Here is a 23,171-nt window from a genome sequence, read left to right as displayed (position 1 = left end):
TCGCATGCAACAGCACACAATCTTGAAGACACAATCCGGATGAAAACTTAATCTAAAAAAGACTGTCATGTGCTTCCTTATCTGCTCACAGTCGCGGTGTAATATTTCAGTGAAAATCCCTGTCAATTGATAATTTGTAGATAAGTTAAATTGATTTGGTTGATATTTTTCGCTGCAGTGACGTGATTGTCAGTAGCCGACGTAAACAACGAGAATTAGCCGAGGCAGGCCAAAAATATGGACGACACAAACACGTAAGCCGTTTTTCCTTGGGTTGCTTAATGCAACTGTCAGTGCCTTCGTTTCGCGTACAGCCAAGCGATGAAACGAGGGATTCAAGAATAATAGCAACAATAACAATCTTTTTGATTGCGTTTGATCACATCGAAAAATGATCCTCAAACGCCTTTATCTCTGTCTTTTGTGACGTCCGCTAGGATGCGGTATCTCCTGTCCGTAACCGAAACCAGATGCGATCATGCCGTTTGACCTGTCTGACTTAGAGGACTACGACGCTGTGCTCAATATTGTTTGCAATATGTATTAATAATACTGTAACTTCGTCGTTTTGGAGAGGTCGGCACTTGTGACTCCTCCCTCCCTCCCTCCCTCCCTCCCTCGCTCAGTCACTCGCTCGCTGCTCAGCCCTTCGTTTGCTGACTCATGATCACATTGCCACATTGATCATGAGTGAGCGTGCTCATGAGTGTGAGCTTTGAAAAGTAAACGGCTAGGACACATTGGTTGAGAATTCCACGTTCTTCCGTGTAGCAGCTGTAGGCGCTTTGACCTTGAGATTGACCCTTTTGCGCATTGCCTCGTAACTGCTACTATAACTGATGGACATAATGGGCGTAATTAAGACAATTATAATTAGGACGTCATGGGCTATTATGCTGGTTATGATGTCCACTCGTCCGTTCTAATCAATAGTTTCTTTTTTTTTTTGTATTTTTACCGCTCAACTCAGCCCTTCGTTGCTCACTGCTCGCTCAGCTCTCCGTTTGATCACTCATGCTCAGATCATTCGCTACATTGAGCACGCGTCAGTTGTGCCGGGTGATGTGGTTTCGACGGAACACCAAACTTCCCTCAGTTTCTGTAAAGCGTGCTTTCACTGCATAGCGTCACTGTACGCAGGGGAAGCATAATGGTGCACGTTTTCAGTCATGTACCTTTCGAAACTACGTTCTCACAAATGACATCGCCGGTCCGTGTTTCCCCGGCAGGCATGTACGGTGAATTAACGACGACTTTATTTTGACGATCACGATTGTGCTGTTTTGTTTACAGTGAAGCAGCTGGCGATGGCATTCAAACTGCGACTCAACGCTGAAAGGGGGCACATAAATATGCGCCGTCACACAGGGCACATGCGTATGTGAGACGAAACCAAATATTAATCACACTCTTAAATGGCCATGATGACTTTGTGGCTTTCCCCACTCTAATCGCATAGGAGGCATGGCAAATGATCTCCACTGGGGATTTTAGCGGGTGATCTATTACCCACTTCCTACTCTTTTTTGTTATAATTTCTTCCTTAATTACTACAAAGTAGGAGCATAGTGAGGTATCCCGTGCGACCATAGTTTTTTTTTTTAATTTCATTAGTTAGCGCCGCGAAGCAGCTGTGCCTATGAGCGGCGTACACAGGTGGAGAGACGACAGCAGAAAGGAGTGGGGGACAGAGTGGTTAGTATGCGTCCTGGGCCGACTTCAGGGGGAACTATGCCGACATTTGTCTGGAAAGTCTGCCGGAAAACCCAGGGAAAACCCCAGACAACACAGCCAGAGCGGGGACTCGAACCCGCGTCACCTCCCATTCTCGGCGTGGAAAGCGGCCATCCTAACCACAATGCCACGGGAGCTGGTCACCGTTTTATCGAGTCCTTGTCAGTATCATATCGCGCAGTAACCTTGCTATATTTAACGCGTGAGTGTCCGCAGTAAGTGATCATACGTCGAAAAGGGGATTTATGTTTTTATGAGTCGCCAATTGGAAAGAGAAAAAGAAACAAAAGTGCAATCGAAAAGAAAGCGCAATAAACCCAAGGAAGAATTCACAAAGCCCATCCATACTCAACGTTCTTTTTGCCGTACGCACCGAAAATAAACCTTTGGTCTTTCTGCTCAGTTGACCCTCGACGCATTGTAAAAAGCAAAAGGGGGAAAACGGAGGGAAGAAGGGGCTGAAACCCGTGTGTGGACCATGCCACTTCAGTGGTTTGCGTATCTGAGTATTTAAAGACTCCGTGTTCTATGAGGCATTGTGGGTATTCTAAACAGGAGGTCTCCCTGTTTGCGAATCCCTCCGCGCCTTCTGGTAAACATTCCCGTTCGGCTGACTAGTTCTTACAGCTCTCCTTCGAGGGTCATTAGCTGTAGTGAGCAACCAGTCAACCACTTTCGGCGAGCAGGCTAAGGATACAATAGGTTTTCGGCAGGATAGGAATACTGTGTATACAAGAAAAGAACGATGACGTCAGCAGGCGTCCTCTCTAACCCAATGACACAGGAAGCAGCACCTCCTACAAAAGACTATTTCAGTTAATCATTTCCTTATTCACCGCTAGCGATTATCTTGTCCTGTTTCTTTATTGTGAACGTATTCATTTCAGTAAACGTGAACGTCCTTGAGCATTTTAAATATTACGAAGGCCGAAACTACAGCACCGGTCATTAGAAGCAGTTAGTAACCCTGCCATTGTTTTTTGACTAAAATCAGTCATAACGGTCATTTATGGAGTGTCTCAACAGGGTGCTATAATGTGAGTTTCGCAAACGTCGTTACCCTGAGTATCTTCGATTAACCTGCTTGTGTCCTTTAACAATATAGGTCTGGAATGCGAGAAACGGTTGTTTTATGAAAGGTAGCAACTGTAGCTGTCTAACTGTAATGATAAACTAACAGTTCCGTGTGGGCTGGTAGTTGAATGAGGCACCGAGTCGCTCCTACAAAGGATGTGCATGTATTCAACTAACGTCCGAGGTCACAAAGTCTCGGGCGTGCGATTTTCAAAGCATCCCAGGTACGCTCATAGCTCACGCTCACGCTTCCAAAGCATCCCGCTCTTTACATCCCAGGTATGTTTCGATTGAGTAATGTAAGTCACAGTCCTGAGTGCGACATTCAAACATTGCTAGAGCATCCCAGACATGAACAAAAACATTCGGCAGGCAATTTTCGGTAAACAGCAGAAACCATACACGTCACACTTCCTTATTACTGCAAGAATCTTTGTGCCGACATTTTTCATGATCATAAACACGATCATTTACGCACCTCGACAACGCATAACATAACTGTGACGCACGAGTTGTCTAAAGCCGACAAAGTGGTCACCTCGAAAGAAAGGTCCGAGGAATCTATGGTCGGTCTTCAGTTTACGGTTGTGCCTAACCTGCCGTCTGTGTTCCCAGGCAGCACACCAATATTGCCAATATTGGCCTAATATGGCAACTGCATCCCGGCCCAATATTGGTATGGCGGCCAATATTGGCCAGCCGGTTTTGCCAATGAGCACCCATGTTTGTGTGTATTTACTTTTATATTTTCATCTCTATTTTAAACGCATATATGTATTACATTTATATTTCTATTGGCAACCTAATTTTCTGCTCTCAGTCGTACGAGCAGACATATCGGTCAATAAGTTTATTATGTGTACTCTCAGTTTATTACATATTATTCTCATTGTTCTCTTCTCCCAATGTGCAGCCAATATTGAGCCAAGATTCTGTGCTGCTTGGGTCGCCTTCTCTTAGTGCTGTAGGGGCACCTTGTTCATAGCACGCCCCCTCAAATGTAATTTCATTTCGCGCATTCATTTCCCGAAACATATTTCGGCAAAGGAAATTTCACTTTTGCCTTTGATGCCACATTGCAATGCCCAACACGTGGGATCTTCCTGATAAGACCACTAACGGCAAGTGTTGAAAAAGCTTGCTCGTCGCTGCTGGTTGATGTTTTTCTGCGAGCAGCGACCTTAATGGGCAGATCAAACAAGCCTTCAATTAGCGGCTCTACCGTGTACTACCACCCTGCATCCGCAAATGGCGTCTCCGTAAATGCGCACCCTGCTGGCACCGCTGTCGCGCTCGCTAGTTTAGCTAATCATCTGCCTAACTCTATTAGAAGCTTTCGCAAATGACGCGGGAGGAAGAGGCCTCCGGCGAAAAGCGCTTGCTCTTTTCATGGTTGTTCTTTGCGAAACACCAAATGTGTAATTGAGGTGTAAAACTGGGTTCATTCTCTCTTCATACTGTATGTTATCAGTCGTTCCATAGTGGCCCTAGCAGGGTCCGGCTCGTTTCAGCGTGAATAAAAGCATGAAGTCATGCAAGGCCATATATTATCCATAACGATGAACCCCGAGAGAAGGGAAGGTATAGAAAGGTATAGAAAGTATATGTATAGTGTTCTACAATTTCTATTCTATATTTCTATATTGTGTGTTTATGGTCTAGTACACTATTGAAAGAATGCATACACACACACAAAAAAAAAAAACACGATGCTAAAAGCAACAACAACATTCAGGCGTCCTTGCTTGTGTGTGGTCGTTGTATACGTTCCCTTGTCTCATGGTTTTTCGTCATGAAACCTTGCAGCCAGCTCCCTTGTTTTCTCATCATTATTTCATGCGTTAGCATCATTAATGCCATCAACATGAGCTAACACGTTTACGATTAGCCAGGTTCAACAGCCAACTTCAGGAGCAAATATCGCACAGGAAGGTGTGTGCGAGGGTCGGAGGGGAGGGGGGTTAAATTCAACGTGCAAAGCGGGAAGACGGTGATATCCCAGGGACCATGAGCGGAATGCTGAATGTTGTCATTATTACATCATTAAATACTGTTACGTAAATGAGTCAGACAGACCGAAGCTCCAGGTGACCAACCCCAACAAGCTTTAATGAACAAGTGCCCAGAATCCCAACTCGAGCCAGGAGGCGCGCGCTCATCGTAATCCCATGCACCTGGTCGCCCATCGTCCTCCTTCACATTTTAGGATTACTATGTTTTTTTTAAAAAACCTGCATTGCAAAGCACCAGCTCCCGTGCAATAGTAGTTATAGGATGATCGCTTTCCACGCCGAGACTGGGAGGTGACAGGTTCGAATCCTGTCACCGGCTGTGCTCTCTGAGGTTTTCCCTGGGTTTTCCGAGGACTTTCCAGACGAATATCGGCACGGTTCCCCCTGAAGTCGGCCCAGGAAGCATACTAACCCCACCGTCCCCCACTCCTTCTTGCTGTCCTCTCTCCCTCTGTCCACGTCTGTACGCCGCTCATAGCCACAGTTGCTTCGCGACGCTAACACGGAAATTGAAAAAAAAAATCATTGCAAAGCAAGCTGAAATGGGTAAGCTCTTTACCTCAGCCTCGCTCATTCTTCTTGCATGTACCATTTTCGATTTTCTGGCTCTTTTATGCAACATTCTTTTAAGCATGTGCGTGGCTACGCCGGCCAGCAGGTCTATATGAGGTTGCGCATAGATCCATATATGAGATGCTGGCGTTCCCGGGAATAGGGGAGGAACGCTCCATCACTCTTGACAGATAACAAAACACATCAGTGGCTGCCCAATCGATATGTACGAGAAGTAATACGTTATCGAGACCTTTGCCTCGCCTATTTTCCTAACGCACAAACGATATCTCACTTCCGACACAGTGCGCTGCAAGAATGTGAGGCATAAGTTGGATATTAGGGGTGAGCAGTCGGAAACCTGCGGGTGCGCGGGTCACTTGCAGAATGCACACAACGAAGGAGCAATTGGGAAAGTGGCTTTGCAGTGCATTTGTCAAGTTAGAACATGAAATCGTACGCATGTCCAGCGAGTTATGTGTGTTAAAGTGAAGTATTCTCGCTGAACGGATGTAGGGGTATAGTAAGAGAACGAGCATGAAATTGAAAGGCTTCGAAAGCCTCGTCGTACACTTGTAATTCGTGGCGTTATGTCGCGAGACAACTATTCCGCGTAGAACAAGTCGCCACCTATTGAGAAACTGTCACGTACTCTAAGATGTTATCTTGTTTTTTTATCCTTACTTTTTCTTCAAGTTTAATCCTATCAAGTGCTCCTTGTCGCAGCACCACGCCATTGACATTTTCGCTCCCATTCTCGAGTTTTTAGCAAACATTGATGTTATATTTTCCTAGTATCACTGATGTTCATAGCTGTCCTTACTCACTTTGTGTTATTATGCCCATTTTTTACTGATATTTACTATCAACATAATCTTATTATATTACGTTTCGAGGTGCACCAATCAGAAGGCCCTACGGGTTGTTTTGGGGCACCAATGCAAACATAAAATAATAATAATAATTATTATCATTATTGAGCTTCCATAGCGCGACCTTTGCTGATAGGCAACCTTTATGCCGCTATGTGATTCGCAGTTAATATTTTTTGTTTCATGGTACGGGGGAGGGACACCCAAGGAAGCATGGTAGGAAGGTTGACATCCTCGTACGTCCCCTTTCTCCTGAAAAACGGAGCCGCGCGTGCTGGCTGCAACGGCACTGCGGTAAAAGCGCTCTCGGCTTTTGCCGCGGAGCGCGTCATCCCTCTGTCGTGGCTCGAGCTGGCCACTCTCAATTCAACGCAAAACGCGTGACGGGATTTGAACATTCGCGGTGATGGTACATTTCAAACGTTTCGTAGTTCATACCATACTTCAACGAGCGAATAACTCCATTGCAGAATCGATTGCAATATTAATTAGAATTAATTAACGCGTGCCCCACGGTGGAAAATCTCAAGCCCTGTGTCGTTTTTCTTTCTTCTTTTTTGCCGTGTCACGTTGAACGGATTATATATGAAACGATGAAAGATGAAAGTCACTGAAAAGCTTAGCCAGCGTATTATATATATATACAGGGTGATCCACCAACCATGATAGAAAGTCATAGTAAAAAACGTAGGCCCCGGAGAGACATACGGTCAGGGGATTTTTTTCTGCCAATAATTTTTGCCACATATTGGTAACATTTTTATTTCAATTGACGGAAAGTTAATTTCTTGAATTGAACTCCGAAATTTCCCAACGCAACCTAACGTTTTCTTTGCGGAAATGGGTTCCCTGTGGTCATTTTACTCAGTATAGCACATAATCCCACTCGTAATGCAAAGGCAATTGCCGAAATAAATTTGCCGGAAATCCGTGGAAACGGTCGAGCAACATATGGCCAAGAACGTCCGCCCGCCCAGAGATGATAGAAGTGAAAACCGCGCCATGTCTATAGCCCTTACAGTTTCTTTTATAAAAAAATCTGTATCGCCTAAAAAAGACACTCGTAGATTGCGCGTTGTGTGGGACGCTTTCTATACGTAATTTCCTTTCCGGTGAAATATCTGTGAAACGACCTCATTATACCAGACAATACTCGCTCCAAAAGGAAAAAAATTACGGTCACGTGCAGACGTTAGACACAGTCGTAATCGCGTCGCGAGTCAGAGCTTGGAGTCACAAACTACCGCTGTCCGAGTGCGCCAAGTTTATTACGCCACCGTTCTCTCACCGACTTCTAAGAAGGGTCGCTAAATCCAAGCAGGAAACGACTTTCAATTTTTTTATGACCAAACACGCAGTTTTGGAAAGTATTTTGAACCCCCAACTGAAACTCCACCTCCAGCCATATCTAAAGGGACTGTACGTGGCTAATCTGCAAGTGCGTCAGTTCCAAACACAGAACCCTCTTAGACCGGTTCGGCGAGATATCTGAACCCTAAGCCTCGACGACATTGTACAAGTGCGCGATCCAGTTTCTGTCGCAAGCAGAAGCACCGGAGAAGAAAGGTGGCGATGGTAAAGCACCCTGTTTACAGGACAGGCTATGAAAGCCGCTTTGTGCGCGCCAGCGAACAAACGCCTTTCCGATAGACCGAGGGCGTTGTTCCAGAAAGTTTCAAATCTCTTCGACAACATCCACCGAAGCAGAAAAAAATGTCTTATACCTACACGACAACAATACGGTTGCCTTTCTTCGACCCGATTTGCCCCATCAAGTCACTTTGAGGATGTGACAGTGTGCGCTTGTTCCTTTGCATCGAAACTTGTTCGCGTGTTCCATGCGAGAAGGAAGTGTGGAAGAGAAGTGTGAGAAGTATGCTTTAGAATGTGCGTGGGTGGTCTTGCGAAGTGCTCGGCTCCTTTTCATAGAGGGTTATGTTAAGGCAGATATATGTCTAGCAGGTTTTGTGTTGTGCAGGATTGTGTTTAACGGCTGTTGATAAAAGAGAGCTTAGTAAAAGAACGGAAGAAGGTGCCCCTGGCGGGGAAGAGGGGGGGGGGGGAGGATACCTCCTTTTATACTCTTTACATATCTTTCTTCTAACGGTGTTGCTCACAATGTCAGCATGCCTGTTTTGACCAGACTTTTATACCAGGACTCATATGTTTCGTACATCAAACACATTCCGCATTTATATAGTTAGTCCCGTCAAGCATTCACAATATGTCCAACTGCCCTCAGCTCCTCTGGATCTTTCGCGGAAAAATCATGAACCACATAAATTCCCCATGGACCACATCAGTCGGCTTCCAAAATACTGTTTGCCAACAATCCCAATACCAAACAAGTTGTCAACAGATTTAAAGGTGCTGTGAACTTTGCTGCTCCCCCACAAGAGAATGTCACGGAGCCACATTACCCCGGTCAGAGCTATACGCCATCCCTTTTCGTATTTAGTATGCGGTTGATTTCTCCGTTTCGAATTGCTCAAGCGAGAAATAGGGCCCAGAAAAGAAGGGATACAGATGGCACCTTTCTCACAGTGCCCCAGTAAAACTAATACCACATTTCCAACTGAAGAAAAAAAGTGATGTGATACAGAAACACCTCAATTATTTGCGCATATGATAGACATTTGTAATGTGTGTTTGTTGTGTCCACCCTTGGGTGCGTCTAAAATGAATATCCGACATTATTTCTAAGAATCTAAGAGATAGAAAACGAGACTTGAAACAAGAACCAATGACGGCGTTTGGGGGTGGTGGTGGTGATGGTGATGGTGAAAGGGCTCGCCGTTGTCGGCCTCACCGAGGTGGGCAACGTCACGACTGACGCCCTGGGGAATGTGCGTCCTGGGCCGACTTCTAAGGGAACTGTGCTGACATATGTTTGAAAGCGTCTGAGGAAAACACAGGGAAAACCCCAGGCAGCACAGCCAGCACCGGGATTCGAACCCGGGTACATCCCAGTCTCGACGTGACACGGCCAGCACGTCGGCATCATGGCGGCGTTTGAATGAGATAGGCCATTGAAAATGCATGGGTCGAGACTTTGTTTGATGTTTAGTTGTCTGTTTGTACAAGAACATAACGCTTCCAAAGAACGAAACAAAAAATCCAGTGAAACTTCCAACAGATGGCTATCGGTGTGTGAAGTTTGGGGGCGAGAGAACCCCATTGCCATTTTTACGAAGCACTCGAGATGTGCAAGGATTGCTGGACTAACTCTGTAGAATACAATTCGCGAAAACCTAAAGGCTCTAACGTTGAAAGATGGAAGTCACTGAAAAGGTTAGCCAGCTGTAGGACTCGAACCCTCATCTTCTGGATCACCGATCCAGGGCTCTACCATGGAGGTGGAGGTTCGAGTCCTACAGCTGGCTAACCTTTTCAGTGGCTTCCACCTTTCAACGTTAACTTCTTAGGCAATTTGAGGCTTTGTATGTATTTGTCCTTTCTACGTTGTTCCAGCCTCAGAACATCTGTTCTCTCATGCTAAAGGCCTGTTCAGACATATAGCGATTTGCTATATAGCGCTAGAAAATAGCGCGATATTTTCCTCCTCGCAGTGCTCCAAACAGCTAAAGATTAGCGCTAGCCGGAGTTGAGCTCATGTCAACTTTTTCCACGCTAATGTTAGCGCTACAATCGTGCTAGCCAATGAGAAGGCTCTTCAGCAATGACGTCGCGGAAGTCGCGTAGTTGTTTCACTTGCACATTTCACGGCACCGCGACCGCATTGGAACCGACGGGTCTGTCATCCAAAGTGTTTGGTAATTTTTAGTTCAGTCAGTTGATCGAACTTGTTCGTCCGCACGCTGTTCGTCTGCACCCCAGAGGTGTCATCATGGGAGAGACCGGGAACGATCACCGACATTCCGCTAATAATAGCGCTAGCGCCGCTTTGCAACTGTGAACCGTCCAATAACAATGAGCGCTGTTTTTGCGCGCTGTTTTGTTGCGCGATACTAGGGCGCTGCTATACGTCGGAACAGGCCTTAAGGCGCGATCTCGTCCACTTTTCGCTTCCGCATATTTTCGCGACTATACTCGCTTTGAGGACAATAAGGCTGTACTATTTGAATATGTAGCTGCTCTGGAATTCAGAAGCTTGTCTCCGCCAGCGTCGGCTTTCGGCGGTTTTCCGCCATTAATAATTCACTGTTGGCGCGCTTCGGCCGGCGTTATAGTGCCGGCATCGTTTAGTCAGCAACGTTTCCCATTATGTCGCCCGCCATATATTCAAGCTTCGCCGCGCCGCACGACGGTTCTGCAAAGATTTGAGCTGTCATGTAACTTTAACGTTAATGAGGCAAGGTACGCCTTCGAGGGCATTTATTCTTGGTGCCCGGACAGTTATGAATTCATCCTCTTGCAACACGTCCAGATTCCAGCGCGGCCATGAATTTGGGGCTAATTGTATTCTCTTCTATATTCAATTCTGCGCATTCGTACTGAAATATCTTGTCCCCCTACGTTTTCCTGCCAAATCTATGCATTTGCACCTTTACGTGTTACAGGTACTTCAAAGTGCATTTCGGAGTTGTGGAGTATTTGAATTCGCTGCACCTGTATCCATCGTGTTGCGTGGTAAGGAACCACAACGCCAGCGATGATACACTTCCTATCATCATCTATCTGATGCCGCTGTTTCCTCTGTAATAGGTTCAGGTTTGGTCATTGGATTGGATTGGATTGGAAATGAAAGAAAAATATGGAGATGTTAATCCCGATCCAGTCAGGACTGGCTACTCCAAAACGCGTTTGTGGGTGGAACAATAGAGCCAGAAAAAAGAGAAAAACAAACAGAAAACAGGTAGGGTGGGTCAAGCAGAAGAAAGCATAAAGGAAAAAAGGGGGAAAGTAAAGGGGGAGACGTGAGGCACCGAGAAACACTCACTGGTTCATAATGTCAGAGACCGCGCGAACACAGTGTCACAGAAGTTGTCACAGAGTGTCAAGCAGGTTCGAAGCGGTGAGGAAGGTTGGTCCTCTTTACTTAACAAACAACAACTTTATTATATGATTATGATTGAGGAGTTTCATCGCCAGGGGCAGTGCTCTCTTTACTTCACAGGGGCATTGGCATCACTGGGAAGTTGTATCCCACTCTTCATATCAGGCACGGGTTGGACGATAATTCTTCAGCTTCTTATGATGATGATGATGACGATTGTACAGAGGAAAAATATGGAGGCGTAGTCCTTACTTAGCGTGTCAAAAAGTCTTGTATCGATTTTGTGCAGCTTTCTTCGAAACTACATTTTACACTCACTTGGTCGAAACTTTTGAACGACATGTTGAACTCCGCCATCATCTCTGTTCTTCTCTGGTCATCATCTCTTTGTTTGTACTTTCTGTGTATATCTATTTGTACTTTCTGTGTGTAAGCGTACCGGTGTAGCCAGTTCGACTTCGTGGAAACTCATATCCCCCCCTTTTTTTTATCACATTGCCATCACCATCACCATCTTCGGAACGATTGCTGACTCGCGTGAAAGTTCGACCAGAATATGCTACAAATCATCCTCTCACGACACAGGTTGAGCACATTGGCGAGGTTGCGGCACTAATTTTATGCAGAAACACATTTGCGAATAAGACATTTAGTCGTTTCCGGCGAAGTAGTGCTTCTAATTGTCGTGACACCCGTGGTGGTAGCTTGCATAAAATATTAAGATCGGCTATATGAAGCAGCCACGTTAGTACAACCGTTCTCGTCCATTTGTTTGTTTATGGGGAAAAGAGAGGTTGGCCATGCTCAGCAGGCCTGCTACTCTTACTATTTGATTGTAGCTATATGCAGCGCTGGATGCTGCAAAGTGTGTGCTTAATTTTTGTATTGCAATGTATATTCACGTTACTTGATGTAAATCAGCAGTGATATGCTGTTATTCAGTCTTAAAGAAAATCAGGGAACAGAGAATTGCCTCTCAACGACAGCAGAAGAAAAACAACACAGGTTCATAAACACTGCTTTAATTGGAGGATAACCGTGCAACGTGGAAAGAATGACGTTTTTTGTTTCGCTTGCCGCAGCATGCTTGGGAAAATTACCGTTGTAGTACACCAGCGACACCTGGAGTTTTCAGTACATAATACAGGAAAAAAAGGCATCATATCTTTGAGTTTGAGGGAGCGCACAGCGGAGGAAGACGATAATATAATGAAGCGGACAAGACAAGGTAGAAGGGTCGTACACCATGCAATTAGGTGAGCTATCCGTGCAGCTCCCCACTTTTCCTCTTTCTCCTGTTGCCCGTGGAGCGACCTGATTGGTCCTGGTGCGGCCCGTGTGTGATGACGAAGACGTGCCTCTGCTGGCACGCGCTACGGCACTGGCACGGCAGTTCCACCGGTGCGGCCATGGAAATAGGCCACCGTCATCGCCTCTCCGTGGCATACCATCGTCGCCGGTCGGCCACCTCCTCTACATTTGATGACTCGAACAAAGAACACCATGTTCGGCGTAATTCGGCCCAATACCATCCCAAATTTCTGCAAGCCCACCTCCGAAGCCATCTCCGAAGGTACGCTGCATCGTTCTACCGAGGAACTGCTAGGCGACGACGTCAATCCACCGCGGAACACCATGGTTCTACCCACCTTACTCATCTACCTAGCTCACGTCGCCATGGTCGCACACGTCACGTCGCCGCACGCTTCGTGATGGCACTCCTCGGGATCCCACCAGCGGCACCTTCCCGACCATGAAGCTCCTGTACCGGTCGCGGTACGCCGCTGTCGACCGCACCACCGTATCTGCTACGCTAGCGGTCTAAGAACCCAGCCCGCCGCCTCGCCTTCCCACCAGGCTTCCATATACGATGCTGGCAGCCCATTCAATTGCGATCAAGAGGCACCGGGCCAGCGTTCCACCGGGGACCCGAACGGAGGCCACCGAGTTCTACTCCCGGTCTCCCCGTGCTTCGCGATGGTCCTCCCCGACACTCTCTTTGGCGACACTACGAGCTCACCGCTCACGAACCGGTCGCGATTCTGTCGCCCCATCCTGCAGTAAGTTCTGCCTACCTGCCTACTCTGCTCTCCGCTTCGGCCCGCTCTGGAACCCTCCCGGCCACCTCTTGTCCACACCGTTCATCCTCCCCACTTCTGCCCACTCAATACAAGACGCAAGACCAGCCGTCCCTGCTCCACGTGTCGCCCCTCTTCCTCCTCTTCATGTATCGACGCGGACCTCAACCGCTAGCTCTACACCGCTCCGCGTCTGAGCGGGGGAGTGATGTGGCGGCCCGTGTGTGATGACGAAGTCGTGCCTCTGCTGCCACGCGCTGCGGCACTGGCACGGCAGTTCTACCGGCACAGTCCTATCGTGAGGCCACGTCCATCTGCCCGCTGGGACATTCCATCATCGTCGATCAGGACTCGCGTGGAGGAAGATCATCGTCCTCCACATTCCTTCCCCCAAATAAGGGGGCGACACTTCAATGTGAGGTGCCCGTGGTTTCTTCAGTGTACCTATGCTGGTCTATGAATAGCCTCCTATTGCTGCCTTGTGAGTGGACAGACACTTTGTCACGTGGTTTCTCCAAGTCTTACCCTTTCCACCCCGCAAAGACAACCTGTCGTAGCATGTCGCTACGACACTTCTGCGCTTCATGTCATATTCATGGACACTATTGGACAGACAGTACTGTCCTGTTCGCCTCGTTTTGTCTACTCGCCTTCATGTGCTTCCTCAGGCTGAAGGAAATGACGTTTTTTTTACATCCTTCTCTCCCCTGACCTGTGCCTTTTTGGTACACTTATGCAGTTAGGTATAACGTAACTCAAAGGCGTACGCCCAGCTCTCTCCTCAACTCGTTAGTGATAGCGGTATCACTCAATGCAATGGCTGGCCTCCAGCGTGCTATGTGGTGAAGTTTCGTTTTAAGAGAGTTTATTCGAGGACGTGCTTTGCATGTGTTCCGTTCCGTTCAAAACTATTTCGCTTCGATTTTGAAACCACTATTTACGCAACCCTAATATTTACACATACGCCTTCTGTCCAGCCTTTTCTTGTTATAGCAGATGTACTTAGAGAAGGCCGTCGTAAGGAACGAACGGGGACCACGCCGCGAAAGTAAAAGCCCACGCTACGCTTTCTATCTTTCTTTCTTTCATTAATGCTTTTAGTTTTTTTTTTCTTTTTCGCGCACACTTTTGATTCGACATGGCGCTGAGTTCAATTTGGTCCCAAGAACACCATAAGAGCAGGCAGTAAACACTGGTGAAGCGCAATGCCTAGAGCGCAAAGATAGACAAACTCCTAAAAGAAATACGCGTTTCGAAGTAGAAAACACTATATAGAGAGCGACGTATCTACCCCCTTCTCTTTCTTCACGGCAGCAAGATGGCTGCCGACGAGAAGGAAGAGTCGGTTCGCTCCATTAACTGGGCTTTGTGGACCGTTGTGCGCTTGGCTGCTTCGCTTGTATCGTGTCATCAGCGTAAATGGGAAAAGTAAAAATTAGGACAAACGTGGGAAATACAGTTAAATAGTAAATATATTGATCTGGCTGAACGTCGCGTGTGGCGATGAAACGCCCCAATCATTATCGCCAAATTCAAATCATTGTCAAAATCAAAACCATGATCATTATCAATGAAAATCATTCTCACAAGTTGTTGTTTGAACTGGCTATGGTAACGTGTGTCATAATCCACGTTGCCGTATGAGGTGGCCTAAATTGGTGGCCTAATTTATACACCTTTGCTATACCCATGTCGTTGGGCTTAAATCTATACCTGGGGGTTCGTAAACCTTCTAAACGTTCTTTCATTTTTCTTTTTTTTATAAAAAGATTCCCCTCTCCTAAGTGGGATATATTTTGCATCCCATGATCTACCTTTGTTGTTCGAGGGAATTTATTGAACATCAACACCCTTCAACTATTTAGAATTCATTATACGATCAGAAATGCACAAGCTACTATGTATACATATATAATTACATGACTGTGACTATGTACATGTGACTGCCTGACTGTGGATATGTGCATATCATGGGGTCTACCTTTGACACCTTTGCTGGCGGATATATTTTTATACCGCTCCTGAAGGTATAATTTTTATTCCTTTTGGAAAACGAGCCACAGGACAAGTCATGTATATGCCTTGGACAGAATAAATGTGGTCGGCAGTATATACGCGTTATACACGGACATTAAAAGGTAAACGTGACTTTCCGGTGTTCCTATCTCTGACGTAAATTTTCGAGTTTCAGCCGTTAAGCATTTAAAACACTGCGCGGTAGAACCCGGTAAAACTGTCTACCGCCTACGTCGCTTGTTAACCCAGTTACCGCCCAGAATTGTTTCGCACACGGATAAAATTCGCATCTCCTACGAGATACTCATTGCATGACATTTGAAACGGACCGGTTTTGCACTTTATGAACGACACAATTAGCTCTGTAGATGGGACAATGTAGTCATTACTCCTCCTAAGCCGGCAAGCGATAAAACATAAACGATGACTCTGCTCGCGAGATCGATCGCCTGCAATGCATCAACGACAAGGCCAGACTGAGATTTGAGAGGATTAGAATAATTATTAGTTTGAAAAGGTACGGAGTTAGCCCATAGTCAAGGAGAAACGATCGATTCGTACTACGTATTGTTTTAATGAATGCGTTCGTTATCTTTAGCTTGGTTATCTGTATGCGACTTCACGTCAGATCGGGCAGGGAAGGCTCAGGGAAGATATTGGGGGGGGGGGGGGGGGGTTGATTATTTATAATAATATTAATAATTTTTGTTCATTCGTAGACATACATACACCATGTAATAATAATAATATCCATGTATATATAATAAATATAATGATAATAATAATTATTTTATTTTCCACATAGTGGCGGCACAAGGGGCAAAAAGAGGTTGACAAAGGCCCGTCTATATGGCTAGATGCCAGACATGAACGACTGTAATTGGTTCTGTGACAGATTCTCTTACACTAAGCTTTTGTCTGTCTTTTTTTACACCTTACATCTTTGCATGCATTACATACACTTTTACATACACCTTCGGTGAATATTCTGCCACAACATGGAAAACTTTGCATGTTTTATAGCCAACACTTGCAAAAAAGTACAACCGTGACGATTATGTGAAATGAAAGGTCGCTCAAAGACGACGTGGAGACCCGGGACAGGGAAGAAATGACAGACAACAAATTCTCAGTTATTTCCTCCCTGTGTCTCGGGTCTCCACGTCGTCATTATGAACCAGCTAGTCTGTGCCCTTTCATATTATCGAGGTCACTCAAAGACTGCTAAAGTGATGCCACGCTGTCCAATAAGGACCAAATGTGTCCAGAGAAATGATACTTCGAATCTACAACTCCACCGCACCAAAACGCGCGCTTTTTACCGGGTTATCGAACCATTCCAGTACCAAATTACGGCTGATTTCATGACCAGAGTTCAATGACCAGTGCATAATTGATCAGAAAGTTCCACGATTTTACCTGCTACAGGCTGCACTAGTCTTTTTTTTTTTTTTTCAGGAGACAGAGGATAAATAGGAACGCACTCATGTGTACCCTTATGTTCACATCCAGATATTTTTCATTTGTTTTGCTGTAAATATAGTGTGTACTACAAAAATTCGTTGATATCTCAATATGCAAAAATGCTTCAAGTGTACAGTATCAGCAGGACCTATATACACATCTAAACTGACGCGGAATGGACCTATAGGGTGTAGTCGGCTGATATAATTGCAGAAGATATCCCACTCGCATTGTGAGTTTTCGGACTGAGGAAGTATTGTCAATGCTCGAAGTTAGCCTGTCAGTTTTAGTACGTGGTACTGTGTTCTGGCACTCAGCCCTTATAATAAACAGCCTTATCCTTTGCGGTTGGTTTTTAGCACAGACAAAACAACATGTAATCATTCAACTCGCGATCCGTGAATGCGAAAAAGTGGCGAAAGTGCTCGAAAAAGATGAAACGAGAAGAAAGAAGGTAAAGGCAACCCGTCGCGCAGCACGAGTTGTGGATGCCAGAAGGACGAAACCGCATTGCGATGGTGGTGGGAGCCATTTGGAGCTCCCTGTCCGTAATGGACTTTGGATGGCAGTTGAGGGATCCCTATGGGTCTCTCGGCGAGGAGGACGCTGAGGGAACTAATTCCATTTGGAATTCCGCCTGTGCCCCTCTTGAGTGTGATGAACTCTGTCGAAAGTGCTCCGGCGGACAAGATGACGATGATGATGATTGAAAAAAAGAGAAGGAGCAGTTTGTCCTAACTCGAGGAAGGGTGGCTATTGCAGCACCCCTATAATCTAGCGGAATATAAGAATACAAGGAAGAGAAAGGATGGGGGGCGACAACGTAGTTGTCAATGTGACATACTGCGCGACATCGGACGACACTTTTATCCACCGGATCGTTTGTTGTGAAAAGGTGCGGCACGATCCCCGGAACGACGAAAGAACAGGAATGAGAACTGGCAGAAGTTCTGTCACGTGAGTTTTCTTTGAGAATTCTACGACTGCGAGGAAAGCTCGTGTAACTTATGGGTGTTGCGCTGCATGGTCGGTAAAAACTGGCAGGTCGTCCCTATACTTAGCTATTGTTCTAACCTATCCAACATATACCTCTTACAAAACATACAAAGAACAATTACTCATTATACTCGTGTTCGTGTGGACGCTTAACTTCTGGTTCGAAGGGAAGCCGCACATCAGCCGTCGTGCGGGAACACAACGGATAAAGTGTGTGAAGGATATGGAATATGCGAAGAAATTCTGGAGCAAGAGATGGAGTTAACTCTGCCTGTAGAAGAGTTTTCACAGTGTTCTCTGATTTCGTATTGACCATATAAACAAAAGTTTGGTCAACAAAAGTAGCCGGCCTCGGTGGATCAGTCGGTAGCGTGTCCGCCTGCCGACCCCAAGGTTGCGGGTTCGATCCCGGCCGAGGACGCCGCAGCAACTTGGTGCAGGGCTCGAGTTGCTCAGGTACCCCGTCTTCCGCGAGGGGCGTGAAATACGGTGTGCCATGTGCTAAGTGTTCTGTGCACGTTAAAGAACCCTCAGGTGGGCACGACCACTGTGACGTTGCTCATGATCATGGTTGTCCCGCGACGTAAAGCCACGAATTATCAACCAAAGTCAAGCATGAAACATTATCTAATCGGTATGTGTCGAATTATCAACAAAATGTGTCGAATTATCAGCAGAAGTCAAACATGAAACATTCTCGAATCGGTATATGTCGAATTATCAACAAAATGATGTCGAATTATCAGCAAAAGTCAAACATGAAACATTATCTAATCGGTATGTGTCGAATTATCAACAAAATGCGTCGAATTATCAGCAGAAGTCAAACATGAAACATTCTCGAATCGGTATATGTCGAATTATCAACAAAATGATGTCGAATTATCAGCAAGAGTCAAACATGAAACATTATCTAATCGGTATATGTCGAATTATCAACAAAATGATGTCGAATTATCAGCAAAAGTCAAACATGAAACATTCTCGAATCGGTATGTGTCGAATTATCAACAAAAGTCAAGCATGAAACATCTGCGGATTGGTATGTGTCGTAGAAACATGTTCGTATGGACTGCGTCTATTACGAAGGGTTTAATTTAACAATCAACCACTTTAGAAGAAAAGGCTTACGGGAGGCCTGACGTGCTTTCCTTTGACGTTTGTATCCGCGTGAAAGAATGAAGCCTGTAGTATAAACGCGGTCAGTTTGACTCGCCGAACGGTCTCAACTACTCTGCTGCGCACGATCTTTATGACTTGAAGAAAACGTTTTTTTTTTAAAGCTCTTCACATTCTCTCTAGAAAAGAGACCCCCCAACAATTTCTAAATACATAAAAAGGACAACCTTCTCAACGCTCCCGTATTTTCTTCAACGCATCATCTGCAAACCCTCACATGGCTATATTTTGTACACACACATCGGTAGTGCCATTCTAAAGGGAAAGGACTGGCGACGAAGGGAAGGCTAAAAGTAATAAAAAGCAAACGCACTCGCCAAATTTCCTGAGCGATTTGGACTGCTCCGTGTGTTGGCAATTTGATTACGTTCTTGTTCCAGAGCGCAATGTTTGCTTTCTCTACTTTTTTTCTTTTTTACTTATTTCCTCTTCTATAAGAGTAAACGCGTCTTGAGCGCAATGTAAGGGTTTCTTGAAAGGGCAGCAATTGCTCGCTTTCATATGCTGCCGTATTTGAGTTCATATCTCACTGGATCGTCAACGTGCTGGGTGCAGTATAGTCGTATTATGCCGTGGACGACACAGCGTTTTTCGTGGTAATGATAATGCTCTCTGCTTGTACACGTGCAGGTCTGCAATATCATATCTTGAGAAGTGATATTTAGTGAATGCAGGCGGACCTGGGTAATGACAGACTGCCTGAGGCCTGCACTGCTGTTGATATAGCAAATTCACGAAGAAAAAAAAACAGACAGTCGTTGAGAGCAGTGTTGTATATACTTAGCGGCACTACAGTTTTCGCTGCTCTCTGGAGTAGCGTTGTACCGGATACGGTATATGTTCGTTACAAGTTTGACTACCACTGGCTTTCCTATAAAAAAAGGAGGGGGGGGGGGGAACGCGAGGCAGATGATAAAAAGGCAAGACATCGTCAAAGATAATTATTTATATTGGTTGTATTTACTGTCTTCAATTAAAATCAGGCTGAGACATTCACGGCGACCCTCTATCTGGGACTTGGATTGCACTCGTAACCAACATCGAATATGATGAAGAATAAATTAAAGAATATTTTTATTATGTAATAATATTTTTCCGGTTCGAAGTGAATATGAAGCGAATAGTTGCATAACGGGACACGTACATGTATACGGCATATACTATGTGCGTGATATGTGCATAAGGATCTTGCTTTGAGGCGAAACACCTTCGTTCATACCGTTGCTTGTCTCTTGTGGCGTTTATTTATTTATTTATTTATTTATTTATTCATTTTTGCTCAGAGGTGCAGCTTCGGAATATATTCGGTTTGGAAAGACGGCGCCTCGGTTCGCAATTCGAATATATCTCCGTATTTTCTTTTACAAATCAATTAATCGAGTACAGAATTGCTCGAACACCTAATTGTTCGCTGGTTCATTCCAATAATCCGAATAACTTCCCTACAGCAGCACCCCCCCCCCCTCCCAGGAAAGAAAGACAGACAAAAAAAGAAAAGAAAAAAAAAGGTACTATGTACTCTGAAAGTCGAAGTGTTGTTGACTGGAAATGTCAAACCTTTTTTCTTCTTCCCCGATGTGTAATAATGTTAGCTAGTTAGTTGTACACTAGTAAGATAAAGTAAACCTTGGAGCTTTCAGAAACCCTTAATGATGTTAATTATAATCGGATATTATTGCAAATCATTTTTAGGTTCTCTTTTTTTATTCCGTGTTTTTATTCCGCGAAGCAACTGTGGCTACGAGCTGCGTACAAACGTGGAGAGAGGACAGCAGGAAGGGGTGGGGGACAGAGTGGTTAGTATGCGTCCTGTGTCGACTTTAGGGGGAACTGTGCCGACGTTCGTCTGGAAAGTCTTCCAGAAAACCGAAGGAAAACCGCAGACAGCTCAGCCGGTGCGGGGCTTCGAACCCGCGCCACCTCCCAGTCTCGGCGTGGAAAGCCATCATCCCAACCACTATGCCACGAGGGTTTGTGTGTGGTCTCCTTCAATAAGTCACAGCTGGCTGAGCTAGGTATTCGTCAACGATGAATGAATAATAGCGTGCTCAGGGAAAGTGGACGCGGGATGCACTCGCATGTTTGTTTGATTGATTGATTGATTGGTTGGAAGAAGAAAAAAAGTGGGGATATTAGTCCCAAAAGGCTCGGGACTGGCTGCTTGCATATTTGCGCAAAACAGGGTGTACTTTAACTTCTTTTTCTTGCCGCCCTTTTGGAGAGCACAATTACTCTAGAAACGGAGACTCCTCACTCCCTTCAGACCCTTTAACTCCCTACTGGAGAGTAATATTACTCTCCAGTAGGGGGTCAAGGGGCATCCTCACCCCCTGAAGGGAGTGTGGAGACTCCGTTTTGAGAGTAATTGTATTCTCCAAAAGGTAGTGATATATATGGCAAGAAAAAGGAATTAAAGTACACCCCTTTTTTTAAGAGTGTAGGGCTCCGGCGCAGTTCCCTTAGAAGTCGGCCCAGGACGCACATTCCCCAGCGCGTTAGTCGTGACGTTGCCCACCTCTGTGAGGTCGACAACGGCGTGCTCCTTCAGAAGCGCTACTACCACCACCACCACCACCGCAAAGTGGAGCTTTTTTTGTGCACTGCGTATAAAGACGAAAGAGCCACGGAGAAAGAAAACAAATTTTCAATTAATTTCACTGGAAGGAGGAGGGTGGAAGAGATGTTCTCGTCAAATACCGCTATTTGTAGGAGCTCCCATTCCATATTCTCTGGGTAAACATAAAACGTGCCGCGGGAGATAGCAGCTTGTTATCTGTGGCTTTCGGCTATGAATAATCGTCTCCGTTGAATGGAGTAGAGTGAAGAGAGTAATGTTTGTACCAACAGCCTGACGGATTAACCTTCATAATTTGAATTAGCTTTCACCAGCCTATCATATCTCGTTGCCGTGCATTACAAAAGGAACCGGAAGCACTCTACGACTCCGATACGGCAAAGGAAGCTATCAAATCTTAGCTCCGCAGGTGTTGGTTGCCGTTTCAAAGAAATAACGCGATTGGATTACCATGTTTTCGGAACCCTTGTCGTGAACTCTCCGATGTAGCTTATGTTCATCAACGGACTTCTTCTTTTTCTCTTTTTTTTTGTACTGGAGCACGTGCATCTAAAACCAATATAAGAATCACATTGCGCAAATTGCTTCAGGGAAAGCTTTGAATATCCACTGGAAGTAGGATCATTCTTATTGGCCGCAATTTTTAGTTTGCACATTACCCATTGCGTGGCCAGCGACATAAAAATCAATAAACACTTCCTCCAGCTATACACAGTACGTGACGTTCTACAATAGACTCCTGAATACTTCTTGGTGAATATTAGTATGAAAAATGATATTCTTCCAATGTCTCAGGTAGTCTCAACCACCCTTATCTTAGAATACGATGTCGCCCTGTATACGACGGGCGGCGCGCTGACTTATAACGTTGGGTGTGAAGCTTGAACAGTTCGAGAGGCAACAATACGGAGACGCAGTACAGAAATTTGAGCAGCACAGCGGAGATGTAAATCCTACCACCGGCTGTGCTGTCTGAAGTTTTCCCTCGGTTTTCTGGAAGATTTTCTAGATGGATGTTTGCACAGTTCCCCCTGAAGTCGGCCCAGGACGCATACTAAGCCCCTTTCTCCCACTCTTTCCTGCTGTCCTGTCGCCATCTGTCCATGTTGGTACACTCTAAAAACGGAACTTCACCGCATAGCACACTGTGCGCCAACCATTGCCACGATTGATAGGGTTATCGCTTCTGATTCGAGAAGAGAGGGAGGTGTTCGCCTCTTTGTGTCAATTATCGTGTATCCAAATTGACACAAAAAGGCGTACGCCCCCGCTCTCTTCGAATGAGAAGCGAAAAACCTATCCTTCGTGGCAATGGTTGGTTGGCGCAGAGCGTGCTATGCGGTGAAGTTCAGTTTTGAGAGTGTACGACACCTACAGTTGCTTCGCGGCGCTAACACGAAACAAAAATAAAAATAAAGAAAGAAATAAAAAATAAAAAAAGGAAGCAGGAATGTAATACACCTGCTTAAAATATTGTACGACGGTCTGCTTTCCTCAAATTCTGCATGCATCTGTACGTACATCACAGTCTGGACCTCATTACATCTCACGTCTTGCGTGATGGCCTGACCAGCTTCGTGCAATCCTTTTCCCTTACGCAAACCAACCAGCTCGACGAAACCATCGTGTGCTATATATGAAAACACAACGCACTTGCGCTTG

The 23,171-nt window shown here is 45.5% G+C and overlaps 1 protein-coding gene across 1 annotated transcript in view; it reads left to right on the top strand.

The window, feature by feature from the left end:
• LOC135401065 (glutamate receptor ionotropic, kainate 3-like) overlaps positions 1-23,171 on the top strand; it is a 162,197-nt gene that overhangs the window by 20,729 nt on the left and 118,297 nt on the right. The window lies entirely within an intron of this gene.

This window comes from Ornithodoros turicata, chromosome 7 (genome assembly GCF_037126465.1).
Source record: "Ornithodoros turicata isolate Travis chromosome 7, ASM3712646v1, whole genome shotgun sequence".
NCBI classification, from domain to species: Eukaryota; Metazoa; Arthropoda; class Arachnida; order Ixodida; family Argasidae; genus Ornithodoros; species Ornithodoros turicata.
Note: the sequence above shows the minus strand (reverse complement) of the source record. Positions and strands in the feature narration are given on the sequence as shown.